The 24,475-nt window shown below is 36.4% G+C and overlaps 1 protein-coding gene across 1 annotated transcript in view; it reads right to left on the bottom strand.

Annotated features, from left to right (window-relative positions):
- Positions 1-24,475, bottom strand: part of LRFN2 (leucine rich repeat and fibronectin type III domain containing 2) — a 318,934-nt gene that overhangs the window by 115,522 nt on the left and 178,937 nt on the right. The window contains 2 exon segments of the mRNA XM_074311007.1: positions 1,214-1,328; positions 20,636-20,748. The gene's annotated coding sequence lies outside the window, so the exon portion shown is untranslated.

Here is a 24,475-nt window from a genome sequence, read left to right as displayed (position 1 = left end):
CAAGACGCTTTGCTTTTTATTACGGCCCCAGGAGATGCCCTGTTCTTTTGTGCTAAGATTTATGTAGAAATTGCTCTCCCCAAAGGCACCTGAGCCTCAATCTTCCAAAATGAGAGTTCCTCTGATTTGTGCCAGGTGCCATTTTTCAAACATCTTCCTTCCCTAGCCTTTCTCTGCCTGAAAGAAATCCTCATTTTTGCTATACTCACTCTTAACCTGACTTCTCTCTGGACATTCAAAGTCCTTCCTTAAATTCTCATATCTCTATCCTAGATCAGCCTATATCTACCACTTCACTTTTAGTAATAAATTTCATTTCCTATACTGGAAATTTTTCCTCAAAATTCCCTATCTCAGTTTCCTCCTCTATAGAGTAAGGAGTGAAAATTAGTTAATCTCTAAAGTCTCTTTCAACACTAAAACTAATTTTTTTTTTTTGCAGAGAGCATAAGATCATTTGTCAAATCATTAAATCATTCACCCTAAGTGTCTTCATGTGTACAATGAGGATAATAATAGTTTCTACCACCTACTTACTAAGGTTATTGTGAGGATCAAGTGAGATAACATGTAAAATGCTTTGCAAACTTGGCTAGTATGCTGTATAATAGACCCCTTTTCTTTCCCTTCACCAGAAGACACACCTTGCCCTGGACCCCTCCCCCTTTTAGTTATTTACATCACATTCCATCACTTTTCAAGCAATACTGGCTCATTACCAAAACAAGCATCTCTAAAACCCATCTTAACATTCTCATCCTAGAGTAACCTACTTTTTAAAATGTATGACCAAACCAGCATGCAGCAGCATGACTTGAATACTCACATAATTTTAACTCGAATACATACATAAATTGGAGAAGGGGGGTGTTTTTCTTTACAGAGGCCATCCTGGTTTGATCTAACCACAATTAGATCCTGCACTGGAACTGAGACTTCTAGGGTCTTCAGGGAGCCCCAAGAACCAAGAGGCACCAATCTATTGTGCCTTGAAAAGGCACTTTGGGAGGTACTGCTCCATTTGAGCTGACAGAGTCCCAGAAATAGATGACAGGCTATCTCCATCTTTCTTGCACAATTACTGGGTAAGGAAGCCCAGAGGACCTCAGAATGCTTAGTGGACCTAGATGATGGTCTGAAGGGGAGGACTTAGAGAAATAGAATGAAACAGGGAAGGAAAACCAGGAGCAAAGAGTAGAAACAGACCACTCACCCAGAGAAAGAAGGTCGTTATTGCTGGACAAAGCCAAAGAGAAAAAGCCCAAGGGCAAAGACTGCCATGATTATGGTATGACTCTTCCACCTCTCCTTCCTGTGTAGTATTGTACCTGCAGAAAATGAGAATATTCAGCTTGGAAAAGAGAATACTAGGAGGAATCACTTTTAAAGTCCTAAAATTTATACAGGATATAGAATGATAGAATATGCTATAACATGAGGGTTTTTTTTTTTTCTGTTGTTATTTAGTTGTTTTTTAGATATGTCTAACTCTTCATGACATTATTTGGGGTTTTCTTGGCAGAGATCCTATAATAATTTGCCATTTCTTTCTCTAGATTATTTTACAGACAAGGAAATTGACAATGAGGGGTTTAGAGTATACTATATATAATTATAACAATAATAATAATATTGGTATCAACAAAAATAACAATAACTAGCATTGATATACTTAACTAATATTTGAAGTTCCCAAAGTGCTTTCCATATGTTACCTCATTTGATCCTCACAACAACACCGTAAAGTAGGTGCTAATATAAGGATAAATTACTTCTTCAGGGTCATATAGCTGGTTAGCATCTGAGGCAGGCCCCAAATTCGTGTCTTCCATATCAAATACTCTAATCATTGTGTCACTTAGTTGCTTGAGAAGCTGCACTCAAATCAATGATAAATAATATTAGCCACAAACAGAGGTTACAGAGAAAGACTATCCAGATTTTAACTTGATCGGATATATTCATAGGAATGATTGATTCTCTTTGGTTTAGGGATATTGAAAACTTTATTTTCCCCTGAATTTGAGGGGTAGATTGGATGATCTCTCTAGGCTCATGCCTTAGGATATTATGGTTCTGATGCTGAATGATGAATATATTCTGAGGAATTAATTTTCTTCTATCCAACCCAGAATCTTTTCACCTTCATGTTGCCCCAATACCTCTTAATAATGAATCTGCTTTCCATTTCCATGAGAATGGTGTAGGGACACCAATTGCATGGATAATAGAAAGCCAAAGATATGAAGAATCCTTCCCAAAAGCTTTCTCTATCTTACAAACTTCCCACCAAAATGGCTGACTAGGGGCTCCAATGAGCTTGGGACCTCTGCTTTTATTCCCTTGCCTTATCCCTATCTGGTCAAAGGATTTATTGGTGGAAAGTAGCCAAAGATTAGGCAGTAGAAGGAAGCAAGAAGAAAGTGATGAGATTTGGACAATCCACAAATGGAAGAATCAATAATTAAGAATTGCCTCAATGCAGCCAACCTCAGCTTTAAGAGAGCTACTTACTAGTCTGATGAAGGAGACATTGTCCCTGCCTTAAGGGATTCCTAATCTTATGGAGAAGGCATTTGTAACTTCCTAATCAACATTAAGATTCCTTTTGGAACAGTGCGAGCATCACTGGGGCTGGAAGCAGAAGGTTGAACTTTATATGATTGTAGTTTGGGTTGATCAGGCCAGAATAATTCCCCCTGGCTTCATCTTTCCTATTTTCTGCTTAGGGAGTAATCTCTTCTAGGAAATAATACTATAGAAAATGCCATTTTTTAACCCAAACAACCAAATTTGATCAAAGATTTTAACTTTCATCCACCTGAAATGGTTAACCTCTTCCTTAGAAAGCCCTCTCCCCAATTATTTTTGCAAGAAACTTTCCCATTTGTTTTCTTTTTCCCCCATGCAAAAAAATGTGGGAATCACTGAGGGTCCTGAAGGCAAACAGTGGAGTCTGGTGGAAAGTATTCTTTAAAAAAATTACAAGACACAGATTCTAATTCTTACTGTGTCACTAAGATGTATAAATAACTTAATCACACTGTTTAGATCCCAGATTCCTCTTCATATCTGGTAGAAGTACAGTCCAGGCTTTTTTGTATTAGGGACCATGTTGGCAATTTGGTGAAGTGTATGGACCTTTTCTCAGAATGTTTTTAACTGAATAAAATAAAATACACAGGACTATAAAGGAAACTATAGGCAATTAAGTGACATAGTGGATAGTGGCTTTGAGTCAGGAAGTCTCATCTTCCTGAGTTCAAATCCAATCTCAGATACTTACTATCTGTGTGACCCTAGACAAGTCCCTTAATTCTATTTAATCAGTAAAATGAACTGGAGAACCGAAAGCCAAATCACTACAGTATGTCCACCAAGAAAGGCCCAAATGGGGTCACAACGAGTGAGACACAACTGAATAACAACAACACCTTAAAGCACAGTGCCTGACACAGAGTAAGTAAGTACTTAAGAAATTCATTCATTCATTCCTTCATACTGTCTCCTCCATTAAAATGTGAGTTCCTTGAAGGCAGGGATTATTTTTATCCCTCTTTGAATCCCCACTGCTTAACACAATGCCCGGCAAAAAAAAAAAAAAAGGCATTTCATTAAATGCTTGTAGACTGATTATATAAATACTGCCTATTATTATATTCTAAGATCCTTTCAAGCTCTGACATTCTGCATTATTTGTTCTTACATTCTATCTAACCAAGGTCCTTCTTAGTTCTGACTCTGCATATTCTATGATCCTAAGTCATTTACGACAGCATCAAATTCCTCCCAGCCATAGAAAGGAGGAGCAACTGTCAAATGGTTTGAAATGTTTCTAATTAACAAGTAATTAGGAAGCATGTTTTCTACCTGTTCCTAAGGGAATCCTGGATGAGGCCAGACTTCTCTGAAAACTCCCAAGACAGCAGGAGGCAGTTCCTCATCACGTTTTTCCTTCCTCTATACTTCCCTCTCTATTCCCACTCTTTTTCCGATTCAAAATCCCTCACTCCCCGCACAGGAGGCCACTTCTCGGCCATCTCTGCATCTGCTGCTCTTCTCACTGGAGCTGCATCAACATATGTGCCTGATCGGCTGGGGACCAGAATCGTGATGAGGAAAGGAGAGCAGGGAGGGGGAGATCAGGAGAGGGGACAGATTGGAGAGGGTTGGGCTCTCTGGTGGGGACTGTCTATAACCATCAAACATTAGAGTAGGGATATCCTTTAGAAACTATCTAATCCAACCTGCTTATTTTATAGATGAGAAAATGAAGGCAGTGCCTGATCAGATGACATCCAGACAATCACATTCAGATTTAAGAGGGCCATTACCAGACCTTAGGGTACAGAGGAAGATAACTAGTCTGGGAAGTGGGGGTACAAAAGACTAAGGGGGCAGGATATAATGCCTGCCTTCAAAAATTGGAAGGTTGTGCTGTGGGAGATGGAATAGAGCTGCAAATTGGTACAACCATTCTGGAAAGCAATTTGGAATTTGTGTAAAGTGACTAAAACCTCCATACCCTGTTGCTCCAGAGGGAAAGACTAGAATCTGTGATTAAAAAATTTTGGCTAGGGGGACAGGGCATGATGTTAGGCAGAATTTTCTAGCAAGTAATGCAGCTTAATGATGGACAGGCTTCCTGCAAAAATAGTGATATGCCAGTCATTGGAAAGATTCAAAAAGCAGCTACAAAGCCAGCAGTTGTTTAGGGATGCTGTAAAAAGAATTTCTTGAACTAGGTAGGAAGTTCTGCTGAGATCTCTTCTCCAAGAACATACAAAGGTACTTAATAAGTGCTTCATGAAGAAATATATAATATCAAAAGCTACTCCCCCAATTTTTAATTGAAGAATTATAAATTATTAAAAAACTATATGAAAGAATATTCCAGGGGGCAGCTAAGTGGTACAGTGGATAGAGCGCCAGCTCTGAAGTCAGGAGGGCCTGAGTTCAAATCAGACACTTAACACTACCTAGACATGTGACCCTGGACAAGTCAACTTAACTCCAATTGCCTCAGCCAAAAAAAAAAAAAAAAGAGAGAGAGAGAGAAAGAAAGAAAAGAAAGAAAGAAAGAAAGAAAGAAAGAAAGAAAGAAAGAAAGAAAGAAAGAAAGAAAGAAAGAAAGAAAGAAAGAAAGAAAGAAAGAAAGAAAGAAAGAAAGAAAGAAAGAAAGAAAGGAAGGAAGGAAGGAAGGAAGGAAGAAAGAAAGAAAGAAAGAAAGAAAGAAAGAAAGAAAGAAAGAAAGAAAGAAAGAAAGAAAGAAAGAAAGAAAGAAAGAAAGAAAGAAAGAAAGGAAGGAAGGAAGGAAGGAAGGAAGGAAGGAAGGAAGGAAGGAAGGAAGGAAGGAAGGAAGGAAGGAAGAAAAGAAAAGAAAAGAAAAGAAAAGAAAAGAAAAGAAAACAAATCAGGACACTTAACACTACCTAGACATGTGACCCTGGACAAGTCACTTAACTCCATTGCCTCAGCCAAAAAAAAAAAAAAAGAGAGAGAGAGAGAAAGAAAGAAAAAGAAAGAAAGAAAGAAAGAAAGAAAGAAAGAAAAGGAAAGAAAGAAAGAAAGAAAGAAAGAAAGAAAGAAAGAAAGAAAGAAGAAAGAAAGAAGAAAAGATAGAAAGAAAGAAGAGAAAGGAAAGAAAGGAAAGGAAGGAAGAAGAAGAAAGAGAAAGAAAGAAAGAAAGGAAGAAGGAGGAAGGAAGGAAGAAAAGAAAGAAAGAAAGAAAGAAAGAAAGAAGAAGAAAGAAAAGAAAGAAAGAAAGAAAGAAAGAAAGAAAGAAAGAAAGAAAGGAAAGGAAAGGAAGGAAGGAAGGAAGGGAAGGAAGGAAGGAAGGAAGGAAGGAAGGAAGGAAAGGAAGAAGGAAGGAAGAAGAAAAGAAAAGAAAAGAAAAGAAAAGAAAAGAAAAGAAAAGAAAAGAAAAGAAAAGAAAAGAAGAAGAAAAGAAAAGAAAAGAAAAGAAAAGAAAAGAAAAGAAAAGAAAAGAAAGAAAAGAAAAAGAATACTCCAAAGAATGTGGTCCTCAGGCCCTATGCTACCCAGAACCTATCCTGAGATGGCTGGGATGAGGGAAGATTTGCCACCATTATCATCAAGAATAATCTTTCTGCCCTTCCCTCTTCTTCTGTCATTTCTCCTTTGCTGACTCTGGCCTGCTCAGGACCCATGACTACTTACATACTAGTTCATAAGTGCATACTAAGGTCTTCTAGGTTTTACCATCTGTCCTAAACTCTAATCCTTCCATAACTCCAGCTCTGCCATATAAAATATTAATAAAAACTAAGAACTTCCTGGGTCTTGCCAAGTTAGTATTTAATGAATGTTTTTTTTTTCATTAATTTAATTTCATTTGTTTTGTAATAAACAAATGTGGGAGCAAAATAATTCCTAAGTTTCACCTCAAAGGAGTTATCAAAGCTAAAAAAGTATGGAAATATGGAAAATGGTCAATGCTAATAGAGTTGTGGAAAGATGGGTATACACAATGCATTATTAGTGGAGCTGCAAATTGGTTACAACCATTCCAGAAAGCAATTTGGATTTGTGTGAAGTGACTAAAATATCCATCCATTTGACTTAAAAACTCAACTGCTAAGCATAAACCCCAAGGAAGTTAATGACAAAAACAAAGGCCCTCACATACTTAGAGTAGCCCTTTTTGTGGTAGCAAAGAATTGGGGATTGACTAACCAGAATGTGGCACATGAAGGTAATGGATTATAAGAATGTACTATAAGAAATAAAGATGTTGTATAGAGAGATATATTGAGAAGACAATATGAACTGATGCAAAGTAAGAAAAACAAGGAAAATGAACACAAATAAATGGAAAGAACAACAACAAAAATAAATAAATAAATAATTGAAGCAGAATGATTCAAAATTGTAATGACCAAGGTTATTTCCTAATAAAACATATGAGATGAAGCCTCTCTATGCTTCTTTGCAACAGTTGGGGGCCCTGGGTAGGAGATTTTTTTCTTTCAATACTTTCAATCATGTTTGATTCTTGGTGACCTCATTTGAGATTTCCTTGGCAAAGATATCAGGGTAGTTTGCCATTTTCTTCTACAGCTCATTTTACAGATGAGGAAACTGAGGCTTTCTCAGAGTAAGTGACTTTCCCAGGTATTAAGGTCTGAGACTAAAGTTGAACTCAGGTCTTCCTGACTCCAGGCATAGCACTCTACTGAACCATTTATCAGCTAATGGGTAGAGAATAATGTATAAAATATGAGACATTTTAAATATAAAATAAAATGTTATAAATTTTTATCATATAATTATATATTATGTAATGTTATAAAATTTTATGATTCTTTTATTTGTCCTTTTCTTCATACATTTTCTTTTCTGGAGAGGGATGAGATAAGGAATAGAATGGAAATAAAGATGCTAATAAAATAATAAAAAGAAAATAATATGAAATAGTATTCAATTTTTAAAAAGAAATGCTTATTGGTTGGTTGCTTTGCTCAAGATCATATAGCTAGGTAATTGCAGAGCTAGATCTAGAGCCCAATTGTATCTGTCCGGAACTATTTTCGTAATACCATAAATGTAGGATCATGCTATTTCAGATGTAGAACTTGTCAGAAGAGGAGAGACTGGTAGGACCAATCTCATTATTTTAAAGATGAGGAAATTCCTCTCCTCCTCTCTCCTCCTCTTCTTTTGCCTCTCTTCTTCTCCTCTCTCCTTCCCTCCTTTCCTTTTTTTTTCTTCCTTCCCTCCCTCCCTTTCTTACTTCCTTTCTTCCTTCTTTCCTTCCTTCCTTCCTTCCTTCCTTCCTTCCTTCCTTCCTTCCTTCCTTCCTTCCTTACTTCCTTTCTTCCTTCTTTCCTTCCTTCCTTCCTTCTTTCTTTTTTTCCTCCCTTCCTCCTTTTCCTCCCTTTCTTCTCTTTCCTCCCTTTCTTTCTTTTTTGGTGATTGGTCAATTTCAGACTAGAAGTCCAGAAGTCATTTTAGGCAGCCTGAGGCTTCACTATGTTGATTTTAGACTGAGTGTAGACCCCTGATTGATTTAACAACTTGTAGCTCAGAATTCCTAAGTTGAAGAATTAACCTTAAGGTCTCAAGTAGCAAAGAATACAGAAGAGAATCACTATACCTGATGTTGTATATTTTCAAAAATACCACTGAGCTACCAACTTCTTGATTTTCATGAGAGAAACTTATTTGGATCAGGACAGTGGAGAAAAAGTTGGTTTGCTGGATTTGTGAATGGTTTCTGAACACCATGGAATCATGGATCATGGAATCATAGCTTTAGACCTAGAAGAAGTCCTACAGATTTGCTTTCTAAAGTCCCTTCTAGATCTAAATCTCTTTTTTTTTCAAATTTATTAAAGCTTTTTATTTTCAATACATATGTATAGACAGTTTTCAGCATTCACACTTGCATAATCCTGTGGTACAAATTTTTCCCCTTCCTTTCCCCCACTCCCTCCCTAGATGGCAAGTAATCCAATATATGTTAAACATGTGCATTTCTTCCATACATATTTCACAATTATCAAGCTACACAAGAAAAATCAGATCAGAAAGAAAACAAAAAGAAAGCAAACAACAACACAAAAGAAAAAAGTATTATGTTGTGATCCACAGTCATTCCCCACAGTTTTCTCTCTGGATGTATCTAGCTCTCTCCATCACAAGCCATTTGGAACTGACCTGAATCATCTTGCTGTTGAAAAGAGTCACAGCCATCAACATTGGTCATCTAGATCTAAATCTATGGTTCTCATTTTACATATGTGCAAACTGAAACCCAATAAATTAAATAGCTTGCTCCTGATCATAAAGCTGGCAACCCATCTAAGCAGAGTTTCAAGTTGGGTTTCCCTAATTTAAGTACAAATCTATCTATTACAGCACACTGCCTTTATCAATAGATGACAATAATCACTTAGCAATATGAACTAAGAGGCCAAAAATAAAATCTGGGTCTCTTGATTTGAATTTTCCTATGATATATCCCCTATTTTTTTGAATGGAGGCTTCCAAAGAAATTTAATACATAAAGAACTCCTGATAATAATTGATTATTGTAAATATAAGTTTGTATGCATATTTCTATCTAATGCAGAATCATTTTTACGTAAAGGCAGATATCACATCCATAGACACATATGGATCCTGGTTTGCCCCTTATTCCCCAAGTAAATATTCTCTGTGTTTGATGAGATCAAAGGACTTAGAGCTGATAGAGAATTAAGTTGAAATCCCCAATTTTACAGATTTGGAAACTGAGGCCCATTAAGGTTCAATGATCATTCAGAATTACTCAGATATTAAGTGGCAAACTGGAACTCAAACACACATTTTCTGACTTCAAAGTCAGTCAATTCCGTCACTGTATTGGAAGGCTGGTTCCTTTCAGATCTAAAATGCTATAATCTTTTGAGTGGCAATACAGATGCAATCATAAGTATAAACATATAGTTATAAAAATTAAACACTGGTTTATATCCCGTAATGCTCAAGGAAATCAAGTTGTAATTCTAATAAAAATTAAGGTGAGAAATGGAATACTCACTGTTTCTCTTCCTTTCCTTCCCTTTTCTTTTCTCTGCCTGCTTCTCCCTCTCCTCCCACCTATCATTTAGGGAAAAGAGAGCAGTGGGTTGCCTGCTCTTGAAAGTGAATGACACTTAATTTAGCATGCATAGGTAGCAAGGTAATTTGAAAAAACAATTACTTTTAAGTGTTAGGATAATCAATGGGAGTTCCGCCTTGACAGGTAACTTAGATTTAAACCCAGGACATCTGACTGCAGAAATTTCTATTGAAGCACATTGCCATCCCCTTCTCTATTCTTAGTCTCAGATTTTAATTTATAGCAATCATTCAAATTCAATCTGCCTCAATTTCCTCAACTGTTAAATGGAGATAATAATAGCACTAATCAGATAATATTAGGTTTTTTTTATTAAAGCTTTTTTTTAATTTTCAAAACATATACATGGATAATTTTCAACATTTCACCCTTACAAAATCTTATATTCTAAATTTTTTCCCTCCTTTTCCCTTTTCTCCCACCCCTTCCCCTAGATGGCAAGTAATCCAATAAATATATGTTAAAACATATGCATACATATTTCCACAAATCAGATGATATTTGTAAAGTACTTAGTACAGTGCCTGGCCCAAAGTAGATGCTTTATAAATGTACGTTTCCTCTCTTTCCCTTCTTCAGTTTATCATTCCTCCCTCTCTTCCTTTCTTTCCTTTGCACCTCTTCCCCTTCCTTGTCCACCTTATCTTTTCCTCTTGTTCCTCTCTTCTTTTTTCTGTCTCAAGTTTCCATAGAACTCTCTGTCACCCACCCATCTATTCATCAAAGTAACTGAACTAAGTCAATTCAGTGACAATGTCAAGTTCATCGAGAAAAACAGGAATTTCCTGCTCTTTAGCACTCCATAGGCACACCATCCCAGAAAGTTCAGAGTGATTGAACTTTCTTTCCCCTTTCTATTAAACTATATGTTGGCATCATGAAGATCTAGTATAAGTATTTTTTACAGTGTGGGTGATGCTGAGAGGGGGAAAAGAAATAGGAAGAAGAGATGGAAGAACTAAAAGTCATGGCAAGAAAAAGAAATAAAGGAATAATGGAATAGATATAGTATCACAAATTCAAATCTTAGAAGTCCTGAAGTCTCTCATTTTTCAAATGAGGAAACTAAGACCCAGAGAAAGAATATGGCTTACCTTAAATCCATACAGGTAGTAAGTCATAGAACCAGTATTTGAACCTAAGTGTTTTGATCCAAATCCCCTACACTATGTGAGCAAAGGAGCTGGGTAACAAGGGAAGTGATCACGAGAGGAGAAGTTGGGTTTATGGTGACAAGGATCTAAAGAGGAGAAGGAGGAGTTGTGGAGCAGTTTTGCCAAGGGAAGGGTTTGGAATGAGTGTCCAAGATGAGAAGAAGAATTGGAAGGTAAGGAGTAGAAATAAGGGGACAAATTGGTGAAGAAGAAGAAAATGATACATAGGAGTTGATATACTTGCACAGTGGTACTAAGAGGAAATGGAGGATTAGGGGACAGTTATATAGAGAAAAACCAGGAAAAATTGGGGAACTTGGGGTAGGCCAAAATAGGCACTGAGAAAATCTGTAAGCTAAAAAAAAATCATGACAAGAGATGGGTAGGGTAGGGAAAGTCTAATGATATTTGAAAATCTTTTGCAGGATGAAGTTATATCTCTTTATACATTCTTCCATATAGCACAACTCTGCTGAAAACCTGCAATATCCTCCCAGACACTGCCTGGCAGGGGGAGGCTGGGATGAGATGATACATAAATGCACGGCCCCTCCTCCTGATGCTGGTGTTATTACAAATCACTTTAAAAGCTGCATCCCGTGGTTCTGGGGAACTCATCAGGAGCTCTGAATGTGGTATTGCTTGTCACAACAAAATCATTCTCTCCCCCTCAGTCTCTCCCCGTCACTGGTGGCTTCACCCATCACCCAGGTATCCTGGCACTCTGACAGGCAGGAACAATTCCATTTCCTCAAACGGGCTTTTCATTTGCTCAGAACTTTTTTCAAGCATCTTTCCCTTTGGCCTGCAATCTCTCTCCGTGCAACCTGGCATTTCTCTCTCACGGTCACTTTGCTGGCTATATCTGCAAATGGCTTTTTAAGCACCTGTGTCCATAGCTGTTCTGGGAGTTAGATTCCTTTCCTTTACCTGTCAATTCTTAGAATGGTAGGATTTAGAGCTGGAAGGGACTGTAGGGACCATTCAGGCCAACCTCCTTATTTTAGAGATTAGGGAACTGAGGTCAAAAGGAGGGACATGTCTTGCTCAATAATAATGCAAATAGAAAGCATATATGTAATGTATATATTGCACACACACACACACACACACACACACACACACACACACACACCCCTGTATAGGAATACGAATAAAAACAGGAAACAAACATTCATTAACACCTATTATGTGCCAGGTACTATTCCAAGGACTTTATAATATTATTTCACTTGATCTTCATGACAAATCTAGAAGGTAGATACTTATTATTACCTCCCCTTTTTACAGTTTTACAGTTGAGGAAAGATTAAATAATTTGACCAGGGACACACAGATGATAATCACCTAAGGACAGGATTTTAACTTAAGTCTTTCTGACCCAGTCTTTTATCCACCAACCACCTAACAGCTTCTAATAGAATTGGAATAGAACTTGTGATTTCCCAACATAAAGAAATATTTATTATGTAGTTGATATAGAAGGAGATGTGAAAAGTCCCTTTACTGTTGTAAGTTGCTACATTACTTAAAACTTAGAATCATAAAGTTTCTATAGTAGTTTTAAGTTTAAATGATTTTATGAAAGTCACAGTTAGTATGTATCCAGGGTGAAATTTGAACTCAGATCTTCTTGGCTCCACTGTATGATGTTTCCTCTCTAAAAACCCTGGCAATAAGAATATTAGCTAATATTTACATTGTGATTTAAGGTTTGCATATATTATTTCTTTATAATTCTCTACACATATTATTTCTTTCTAATTCATCTATGTTAAATCTTTCAAATACTATGTTTATTTCTCTATATATGGATAAACATAGCTGTGTGTGCATAGATATTTGGATCTAGACACAGTATTTGAAGGAAACAAAAAAAAGATTTAACTTGGTGCTTTGTCACAGAGATCTCCTCTAGATTCCTCTTGAAACAATGGGTGATAGTTGCAGAGAGACAAATTAACCTTGATGTCAGGAAATGCTTCCTTCATTTCAAATACTTCCTCTCTACTCCACCCCATTTCACTCTGCCAACCTCTGGGCTTTATCCAAAACTCTGATTAAAATGTTTTTTCTCAAGGAAGTCTCTCCTAATTGCCTTTCTGAACCTCAACCTCCCTCTGCCCCCGTCCCCTCCCCTAAGCCCAATTCATTCATTTCAGGTCCTCTTAAAACTTACAGAGGCATTTTGTCCAATATTCATTTGCACCTGGGCTGGTTTCTTTGTAGGCATTTTTCAGATCTGAAGCTGAACTCATCTCCCCTCCGAAATCTATTCTCTGTGTGACCTCTCTTTAGATTGATGGCACCGCCATTCTCCCAATTACTCAAGCTCGAAACCTCTGAGCCACCTTTGACCTCTCTCTATTCTTCATACTCCACATCCTATCTGTCTTCAAGTCCCATCATTCTCTCTCTGCAATGTCTCTCACAGCTGTCCCTTCCTTTCCATTCAAAACTGTAATCATTCTAATGGAGGTCCTTACTACCTCTCCCATGGACTATTATTTAAGAAATAAAATTAAATATTTTCAGAATAAGTTCTGATGATTTCCTTCAGTTTTACCATCAGTTATTTCTAAGAGGTGTAGTGATTTGAGTGTTGGTTTCAAAGCCAAAGAGATCTGGGTTCAAGTGTTTATTTTACCTTGGACAGAGCACTTAGTTTTTCAGTTCTCTGGGCAAAGATTTAAAGGTGTCAGTCTGCACTGATAAAGAGAAATTCACATCTGGAAGTTTCCTATTGGGGTCAACAACTATGGACCAAATCCTGAGCTATGATAATTTAAAAGAATTTTTTTTTTGAAATACAACAAAACTTTGTTCAAAAATATAAAAAATCTTTAGTTTCCTTTTTTTTACCAAAAAAAAAAAAAAAGATAATAAGCCAGAGTTTTCAGAGTTCTGCCTTAAACTAATGAAATTACAGAAGCAGTTCCAATCCCTATTTCTGAATATCACCAGAGCAAGTAGTTGACCCTCTGGTTAACAAAGTAAACCAGTTAAGGAAAAACAATTGACAAAGTGACCATTTTTGATAGAATAAGCATCATTCTGTCCCAACAGACTCTCATCTCTCTGCTATGAGTAGAGAAATATGCTTCATTATCTTCTTTCTAGGACCAGATTATTATTACAGTAACTGAAAATTCAGCTTTTTAAAAAAATTAGTGTTTTTCATTTACATTGTTGTACTCATGTACATTGTTCTGCTGGTTCAGTTTATTTTAGTTTATATTAGTTCATAAAATTTCCCTCCCTTGTTTTTTTTTTCTTTGAATTCTTTATAATCATAGTTTCTTACTACACAATAATATTCCATTATATCTCACCTAAGCTATTGCAGTAGCTTTCTGAATAATATTTCCAGTTTCATTCTTTTCTCTTTCAATGAGTCTTTCACAGATCAGTTCTTTATGCAGAAGTCTTTCTATTCCTCAGAATCCCTCAATAGCTCCTCAGTGCTAGTGAAGGAGAGGGAATTCAGACTCTTTCATCTTTACAATCTAGTGCCAATTTATCTCATATCAGTCTCCAACATATACCTTATATTTCAGACAAAGAAAATTAGTAATGAGTTCTATAATCTCTCTCTCACTGTTTCCCATTAGTATTTATTGAGATAGTACCCAATCTGGACCATCTGCTGGAGAGGTTGGCATGTGCCATTATGACCCAGAATCTTGGTTTAGTCAAGTATAAAAGGGCAGAGTGCAATGTGGAAGTAGGAGAAAGGAGAACCTGTCCTGTGAGATAACAATTAATTAGGACTCATAGGGTTCCAAGGAACCATCACATCACAGCATTAGAGTTGGAAAGGGTTTTGGACATCATCTAGTTCATCCCCCTCAGTTTATAAATGAGGACACTAAGATAGCTAGGTCATAGAGTGGATAGAGTCCTGGTCCTAAAGTTAGAAAGCCTGTGTTCAAATCTGGCCACAGACATTTATCAATTGTGTGATCCTGGACAAGTCACTTAATCTCTGTCTATTTCAGTTTCCTCATCAGGAAATGGAGATCATAATAACACCTATCTCCCAGAGTTGTTTGTAGGATTAAATATTTGCAAAGGACTTAGCACAGTACTTGGCATATTGTAGGTGCTGAGTAAATGCTTACTCCCTCCCTCCATCCCTCTGTCCCTCTTTTCTTTCCTTCCTTCCTTCTTACTTCCTTCCTTCTTTACTTCCTTCCTTCTTTTTTTCCCTCTCTCTTTCTCTTTCTTTCTTTCTTCCTTCCTTCTTTCCTCTCTCCCTCCTTTTTACCTTCCTTTCCTTCCCGATTACATGACAATATTGCTCAGCTAGTAAGTGGAATATTCAGTATTTTAACTCAGGTCCTCTGAGTTTAAATCCAAAGCTTTTTCATTGTACTCTGCTGATCTCTGTGTCATGATATGGGATTGTGGCATTTTGTACCTTGTGAACTCTTCATGAAACATACTGTTGTAATTATGTGTGCACATATGTCCTTCCAGAAGTAGAAGTGACATATGTACATACACTTCTACTTCTAGACTAAACTCCCCGGAAGCAGAAATCACACCTGTCTTTTTTCTGTTCTCCCACAGTGCATCGCACAGTGCTAACTTCATAATAATTTCCTAATGTTTGTTGGATGAATGAATATGATGTCTAAAAAAGAGATAGAAAAAGTCATTTGAGACTATATTCCCCTCTTTGGATTGTGGGTATTATATTAACAGGCAAGGTCAAGATCATAATAGAAATGATTAATTCCTTTTCTTAGTTCTTATCCCCTTGGATCTTTTTGCTGAATTAGAGCTCTTTCTTTTTACAATTTAAAAGTTTTTTATTGTTATCTTTTGTTTTAACATAACCTTCATTTCATTCTCCAAATCCAAATCCCTCCCCCTTCCTTACACAGAGAGCTGTCCTTTGTAGCAAGCACAAGAGAAAAAAAATTTGTTAAAAGGCAGTTCAGCAAAACTTACCAACAAACGCATTATCCAAGTCTGATAGTATATGCAATGTTTTGCACCCATAGTCCCCTTTGCATAGATGAAAAAGATATTCATCATTTTTAGTGCTTGCTCCTCATTTAGTTTTTGTGACTCTTTAGGATTTCTTACATCTCAGAATGCTCTGTATTCTCTTTTACTGGCTCCTTTTCCTCCTATGCCTTGTGTCCCCCAAGACTCTGTCTTTAACCTTCTCCTTTTTCTTTCCTTTTGTAACCTCATCTACTCTGATGACTTCATGGATCACCTTTATGTGGATGATGCTCTAGTAAATGCCAGGCTCTTCCATGAGTTCCAACTGCTCATCTCCAGCTGCCTACTGACCCTCTCCACGTGGATATCATATTGTCATTGCAAGCATAACATATGTAAAACAGAAAGAGTTTCCTTGTTCCCCAAACTCTCCTCTCAAATTCCAAATTTATTATCAGGCCATCACCACCCTTTCAGTGACACAGGCTTAAATCTCAGTCTTTTTTTTTTTTTTTTTTTTTTTTGATTTTTTGCTCTCCCTCACCTTTCACAGTCAATCATTCACCAAGTTCTGTCAATTTTATTTCTGAAACATTTCTTTAATCTATCTTCTCTCCACAGTCAACATTTTACTCTTGCAATGTCCTTATTTGGTCTCTTGCTTCCAGTTCTACTTCTTCTATACAATAAATCCTCTATACAACAAATGCAAAAAAAATACAAATAAATCCACAAAGCTGCCAACACAATCTTCCTAAGACAGATATGATCATATCTTTCTTCTGTTCATCATCTTCAAAGGATTCTCATGATCTATAAAGTAAAATGCAAACAATCTACTTAGCCTGGCATTCAAGGCTTTCTACAATGACTCCAACTTATCTTTTCAAACTTATTTCCCACTATTCCTATTTAAGTAGTACATCCCAGTCAAGTTAGATGACTAGATTTTCTGGGAATTATCTTTCTCCCTCCTACTCCTAATCCCTGCAGTGTGACCTTTCCATATTCTTCAAGGCTAAGCTCAAGTGCCAACTTCTTTCATAGAACTTTCCCTGATTTCTTCTACTTTCCAAGCTCAAAATGATGTTTCCTTCCTCATATTCTGTATACTACTTTGTTAGGATTTCTCTTTTGGGCTGATTATATTTTGTCTTTTTCATAATTATTTGTGTACATGTCAGATCTCTGTATCAGATTGCAAATTCCTTGAGGTAAAGGACTTTATGAATTTTCATTATTGTATCTCCAGCATTATACAGAATCTTTTTTGTCTGGACCTGTGATTTCTTCAGTATACCAATTGATATACTCAATAAGAAAACTCCCAGTAACAATTTAGATCCGTGACTATTCTTTATCATATAGTCTTAGAAAGCCAACAAGGGGAATTGAGATGTTAATTGACTTGACCAGGGTCACATATCCAGGACATGTCAGAAATAGGTCTTAGATCCAGGATTTGTGGCTCTGAGACTATATATTACACCATACTTATGTGTGTTTTGTACAATGTCTTCCACTTAAAAGCTAGTTGAATTGAATTATTGAGCTTCATGAATAGATGCCCAATAAAGTCTTTAAGAACCTAAGAATATTAGAAAACATGATAAATGATAAAATTAGGGTCCAAAAAGGCTAGATTCACAAGTGGAAGTAGCAATTTTTGTGCTTTCATCAAGTACCACAGACTATATCCAAGGACAAGTAACATGAAAAGCATTCTCAAGCCAACTTTTGAAGATAAATTCAATTGGGACAGGAGGCTGCTACCAAGAAGAGCAAGGACTATTTGAGAAATAGCTAAGGAATAGCAGCCTGGGATCTTTCAATTTTAACTAAGCATTGCTAATTAGATACTAAATTCAGTTCCTGCTAAAAAGATAAAACTACGTTCAGTGTCTTCAAAAATTCTGGCATGCTGATACAAAGTCCCAATTGCCTCACCCTAGTTATAGTTTTGATTATAATGACTAAAAGTAGGAAACTAACAAGATAATATTTAATAGGGATAAATGTAAAGTACTATTACTTCTATTTTTTAAAATATGCAATTAGAAGTAGCATCAAGAATAACCCAGCTATAAATCAGGTATATGCAAAAGGCAAGTATGATATAATGATTAGATTTGAAGTCATATTTCCTTCACAGGCTAATTGTACACTATTTCAAAGTCCGATTCTTTTGTACAGCAAAATAACTGTTTGGACATGTATACATATATTGTATTTAATTTATACTTTAACATATTTAACATGTATTGGTCAAGCTTCCATGGGGGGGGAGAAGGAGGGGAAAAATTGTAACAAAAGGTTTGGCAATTGTCAGTGCTGTAAAATTACCCATGCATATATCTGGTAAATGAAAACTATTTTTAAAAAAAGAAAGATTTGAAGTCATAGGGTCATAGCATTTGCATGTGTAAGATTTATCAGAAACCATCTATTTCCAGTCCCCTACGTTAATAGATGAAGAAGTGAGGGCCAGAGAGATGAAACATAAGCTTGGACTTTACTCCTGGGCACCCTAGTTTTTAGTAAGTGAGCTTTCTTCTTATTTTGCTTCAAACCAGGCTTCCACACCACTTCCTTGCATTTTCCTTCAGTATGCAATCTATGGTCTAGCCATTGTATAAATGAGATACTGGACTCTCCCCTATGTCCCATGGATAAGCTTTCAAGCATGCTCTCTCCCTTCCTTACCTCTCAAATCCTAAATATGCATTGTTTTTCTCCAAAGCTCCTTGGAATTGGGGACTATCTTTCATTTTTTTGTTTATGTAGCCCATGTAATGGGCTAATGAAGGACATCTAATGAAAATGCATAATGCAGGGTCATAAGAGTATTGGATATCAGGAACAACAAGAAAACCAGTGGATTGTGGATCTTAAGAATATTTGAAGGGAATAAAGAGAAAGACAGCAGCTATGTGATGCCATAGTACACAGAATACTAGGTTGGAGTAGGAAAGACTCATATTCCTGAATTCAAATCTGACCTAGTTGTGTGACCCCAAGTAAATCACTTAACTCTATTTGCCTCAATTTCTTCATCTCTAAAATGAGCTGGAGGAGGAAGTAGCAAATCATTCTAGTATTGTTAACAAGAAAAACCCATATGGAAGTCAGACAAAACTGAAATGATTGAACAACAAAAAATACAGGCTATAAGTAGCAGAGCCATGATTTGAATCCAGGTCTTCAGACTTCAAGAAGATGTGACTTTGAGTCTTTTTTTTCTGCTCTTTTGTCTAGGACATTGGCTAAGCCTTTGGACCTCTCTAGGCCTTGATTTTTCTATCTATAAACTAAAGAAGCTGTGTTGAAGGGTCTCTAAGGTCCTAGTTTATCATTCAGTGAGCCTTTTCGCTGAACTATATGGAAGCTCAATATAAGTCAGAACTGTGATGTAGGAGCCAAAAAAGGCTAAATCTATCTTAGGCTGCATTAATAGAAACATAATGTCCAAAGCAAGGGAAATTATAGTCCCTCTGTGTTTTGTACTGGTCAGACCACATCTGGAATATTGTTCTCAGTTTTCATTTTAGAAGGAATATTGACAAGCTGGATTGCATCCAGAGGAGGACAACCACATGATGAGAACATTACACATTTTACCATATGAAGTAACTAGGGATGTTTACTAAGCTTGGAAAAGAGAAGATTTAAAGGGGGATGGGGTAGAAAAATAGCTATTTTCAAATATTTGAAATAGGCAGAAGAGAGATTAGACTCAGGGGATAGAATTAAGTAATAGGTGAAGGGTAAAAAGAATGAGTAACTATGGTCTCAACTTAAGGAAAAGCTTGGTAATAATAGGATCTGTCCAAGTGAATGATTTTGCTTCAGAAAGAATGAACTCTTCATCCTTTGAAGTTCAAGGAAATTCTAGCTAATCACCTTTCAGGGGACATTGTGGATGGCATTCCTGTTCAGCTAAAGATTGGAGTAGATCATAGAACAGTGGATTTAAGAAGTCATCTTGTCCAGTCCCCCTCATTTTACAAATAAGAAAATTGAGATCCAGAGAGATTAAACAATTTCTCAAAGTCATACAGATAAGTGACAAAGTTAGGATTTGAACCCAGATCCTCTAACTTTTAAGTCCAGCACTCTTTTTATGACCCCACATTGGGCCTCTGAGGGGCTTTTCCAACTGTGGAAGTTTATGAGTCTCCAAATCAATGAAATGGATGTCTTGTTTGGGACAGATCCACCATAACAGGGCAGCAGATTTGGTCAACAGCATGGAGTCTGTGCTGTTTGATAAACTTTAATAAAGCAGAAACTGATTGATAATCCTGTTCCACTCATCAGAAACACTCCTAAGAACATATGTAGGGAATATAAACAAAGATGTGTCTGGCAGAGGACAAACAATAATGGAGATATGGAAGGAAGGACACCAAAGGTTGCTGACTTTTGCTTCAGGACTGGAACGCTGAAAGACCTGGATTGCTCTAACTGCCCTTCCTCAATCCTCCTCCACCAAACACAAATGATCCCTATTTACCCTGCATAGCACTTATCCTTTCCAAAGCTCCATTCAGATATCTAACTAATGATGCTACTAATAACTGCTAGTATTTATGTAGTACTTTTTAAGGCTTGCAAAACACTTTAAAAATAGTATAAATTTAATCTTTCAATAACAAGAGATATTCCTATTTTACAGAAGAAGAAACTGAGACAGACAGAGATTAGGTGATTTACCCAGAGCCTGAGGTTGGATTTGATCTCAGATACTCAAGGATTCTTGACTCCAGCACTCTTTCTGCTGTGATATCTAGCTGCCTCAATTGGACTTCAAAATAACAATCCTATGACTTAGACAGAACAGGGAATAGTATCCCCATTTACAGATGGGCAGACTGAGATTCAAAGAGAATTAGTGACTTACCTAAGTTCACATGGCAATTCAGTGGTAGAGCTGGGATTGGAACCCAGGTCTTCTGAATCCCAGTCTGTTGCTCTTTGGGCTACATCATGTGGGTCTCAACTCAGAAGGACAGTCTACAATGAAAAAAAAATCAACTAACTATACTACTAGCTAATTCATTTCTCTCCAATTCATCTACAAGAATAGCATAAGACATACTTTCCCAAATATTTTTCCATAATCAGTTAAGCTTCACCTATATCATTTTCTTGTAAATGTTTTTAACAGTACCCTCAAAAGAGAGAGAGAGAGAGAGAGAGAGAGAGAGAGAGAGAGAGAGAGAGAGAGAGAGAGAGAGAGAGAGAGAGAGAGAGAGAGAGAGAGAGAGAGAGCACGAGCGCACAGGAGGGAGGGAGAAAGGGAAGGAAGGAAGGAAAGAAGGAAGGAAGGAAGGAAGGAAGGAAGGAAGGAAGGAAGGAAGGAAGGAAGGAAGGAAGGAAGGAAGGAAGGAAGGAAGGAAGGAAGGAAGGAAGGAAGGGAGGGAGAGAGGGAGGGAGGGAGGGAGGGAGGGAGGGAGGGAGGAAGGATTATTCAGGTATAGAACTTTATCCAAAGTATAAATGAATGAAAATCTCATTGAATTACTGCACACAGTTGGCACTTAAAAATATTTGTTAAATGAATGAAATAAATGTTAGTCTACTAATTATGCGCAGTAATTATAGTCTTTTATAGAATGTATAGGGATTGTTTATTATAGGAATTGTTTTTAAAGGAAAACTCTCCCTACTCATTTTGCACCTAATATGGATGGGCTTATGTATGTGAATGTGTTGGGGATTATTCCCTTATCCCTTACCATATTTATCATATAAGAATTGTTGTCTCCCTATCTGATTTTGGGGGAAATTGTGGGGAAGAGTATGGGGAAGGGAAGAATCTATTCGCATTATAAAAATTATACATTTTCAGATTTTTGGAACATATTCTGAAATTTTACAGTCTGAAATTTGGTTACTCAGGGACAGCAGTGTGATGTAGCAACTGTCGTTTAGTAGCTGTGCAACCACAGGATTCATCTCCCTTTAGACTCAGTTTCCTCATGTATGATAATATACATAGTCTTTAATTTATAGGGCTTTGGTGAGGTTAAAATGAGACAAATTTGCAAGGTGGTTTGCAAATTTTTAAGTGCTTACATCAGTATCAGCTATTTTTATTAGCTCCCATTCATAACATTATTTCCCTGGAATTAAATATCCTCTGTATCATTATTTTACCAGAATTTGTGTTTTAGGAAAATTAATTAATTTAATTACTTGAGGGGTACACATATGGGAATACAGGCAGGGGAACATTATTCAGCTCATTGGGATAAATATTCCTAACCTACAAAGTAATTTATCTGGCACAATTCTGGTAGAATTGTGAATTGATGCTGGGAATTTAGAATTACATTTAAAAAGTGACTAATATGCCAATATCCTTTAATCCAGAGATCTTTCTAGTAGGCTTATGCATTCAAGGAGGTCAAAGACAAAAAAAAGTTCCCATAGCCAACAAAACTTTGATTAGTGGCATTTTTGTTATAGCAAAGAACTATAAATAAGAAAGAAGTCTATCAACTGCGTAATATGTTCCATAATTGTATTGAAATAGCACTGTGCTGTAAGAATAACAAACATGAATTCAGAGAAGTATGAAAATACTTATATGAAATGATGCATAGTGAAACAAGCAGAATAAGGAAAACAACACATACAATAATCACAAGAACATAAACAGAAAGAACAAAATGTAAAAACTGACGTTTAAATTATAATGATTGAATTTATCCCTGATGACATAAGAAAGTAAAGGACTAAGAATGCTACATTTCATGTCTAGTTAGATGTATATTTTAGTTTTCTTGAATTTCTTTTCTTTTCTTTCTTTTTTGTTGCAAGAGATGGCTGGATATATTCAGAAATGAATGTGTTTTAAAGCAAAACATCAATAAAAATGAAAAAGAAAAGCTGAAATAGATAGGTGGCATAATGGATATAGAGCACTGGTTCTGGAATTAGGAGGACCTGACTTGAAATCCAGCCTAAGATGCTTACTAGCTATGGGACTTAGGCAAGTCACTAAACATCAATTGTCTTCAAAAGGAAAAAAAAAAAAAGGCAAATTGTCAGACTCAAAATAAAGGATAGATTTATAATCATAGATTGGAGCCATGGAATGTTACAACCAGGAAGGATCTCAGAGATCACTTATTCCAAAATCTTTCATTTTATAGATAATGAGACTATTGGCCATATTAAATAAGTAATTGTTCTAGATCAGGCTATTACTTTAAGAGAGAGCTAGAGCTTGACCCTTATTTTTTGAGTCTTAAAAATTCTTTCTCTATCTTAAAGTAAATAAATACAAGTCAATTCATCATGTCTTTATTAAGCACTTACTGTATGTAAGAAACTAGGTTAGATTCTGGGATCATAAATAGATTTCATAGACCTTGCTCTTCAGGAGTTTGACATCTATTTTTCTTTTTGGTCTAGATTTATGATTGCATCCATGTTTGTAATTTCTGGTGTGGAAACTCCCTCCAACAGTGCAGATAGTCTATTTGTCTCCAAGTTTTAGGCTTAAAAATGTCCCTGGGGCCTGAGATGATAATTGCCTTTCCCAATTAATTAAAATGTTAAACCTAGGTCTTCCTGATTTGAGTTAGTTCCCTATCCATCAATCTAAGTTATTTTTCTCTAAATTTTTATGAGAAAGCATGAACACATAAATAACTTGATTACAAAGAAAAGAAAAATAAGTGAAAAGGTGTGACCCAACAAAGTGCCGTGAGATTTGCAATCAAGATAAACCACTTCTACCTGAGGAGAATAAAAATGCTTCAGGAAGGAAGATCATTATGAACCTGCTGTGGGAAGAGATTTTAAGGGACATCTGAGTCCTTTTTCCAGCCAACAATTCTAGAGATCATTAAGAAGGACAGGATTGTGGCAGCCTAAACCTCACTCAGTAACAGATACTTTTGTTCAAGACAGAGAGAATATCTGCCCATGATGTCTGACTTGTTCAACATACTGGTTAGTTTTTCTAAACTGCTTTTTTCTTCTTTAGGGGATGAATTGTTATAGGGGAGAAAAAAACAAAAGATATCAATAACATTTATTTTTAAAATAGAAGGAATGCAGGGTTTATTTAATGAAAAAGACATCAAGCATATGCACTCAGAGAGAAAATGAGGCTAGAAAGATGCTGATTAGCTTGATCTGATCACTTTTTCTTATAAATTAAAACCACAATAAACTCTAAATTAGTTGAGCATTGAGTACCCAATCTAAGGGTTATCCAGGTTTTTATTTTTTTAATTATCTTAACTTTCTTTGCCAAAGAGGATCCCTTAGGACCCTAGATTTAGAACTGAAAGGAACCTTAGTCCAAAACTCTCATCTCATAGATGAAGAAACTAAGACTGAGAGAATTTATAACTTGCTCTGTCACATAGAGTGACAGTACCAATTCTCTGACTCGAGGATCAGCATTTAATCATTCATTTGGCTGTACTAGGTTGCTTATTCCCAAAGAGGGGCATAAGAAACTCACCCTGTTGAATTATTGGAGAAGATAGGAGGAAGAAGTGCTTCAAAAGAAATAAGGGGCATAAAAAGAATGATATTCCAGCTTACAAAGCACTATTATACTGTGTAGGGAAGAGAATTCCAGAGTCTATGTTTCTAAATTTGACCTGGAGAGTTCTTCTCATCTAGCTTCAGTCAGGATTATCTGAGAGTTTTCAAATTTTCCAGACTCCCATCATCCCTCACTGCTGCCTTGGATAGTGTAGGAAGGAATGACTTC

This window comes from Sminthopsis crassicaudata, chromosome 4, assembly GCF_048593235.1.
Source record: "Sminthopsis crassicaudata isolate SCR6 chromosome 4, ASM4859323v1, whole genome shotgun sequence".
NCBI lineage: Eukaryota > Metazoa > Chordata > Mammalia > Dasyuromorphia > Dasyuridae > Sminthopsis > Sminthopsis crassicaudata.
This window is presented reverse-complemented; position numbering and strand designations above follow the sequence as displayed.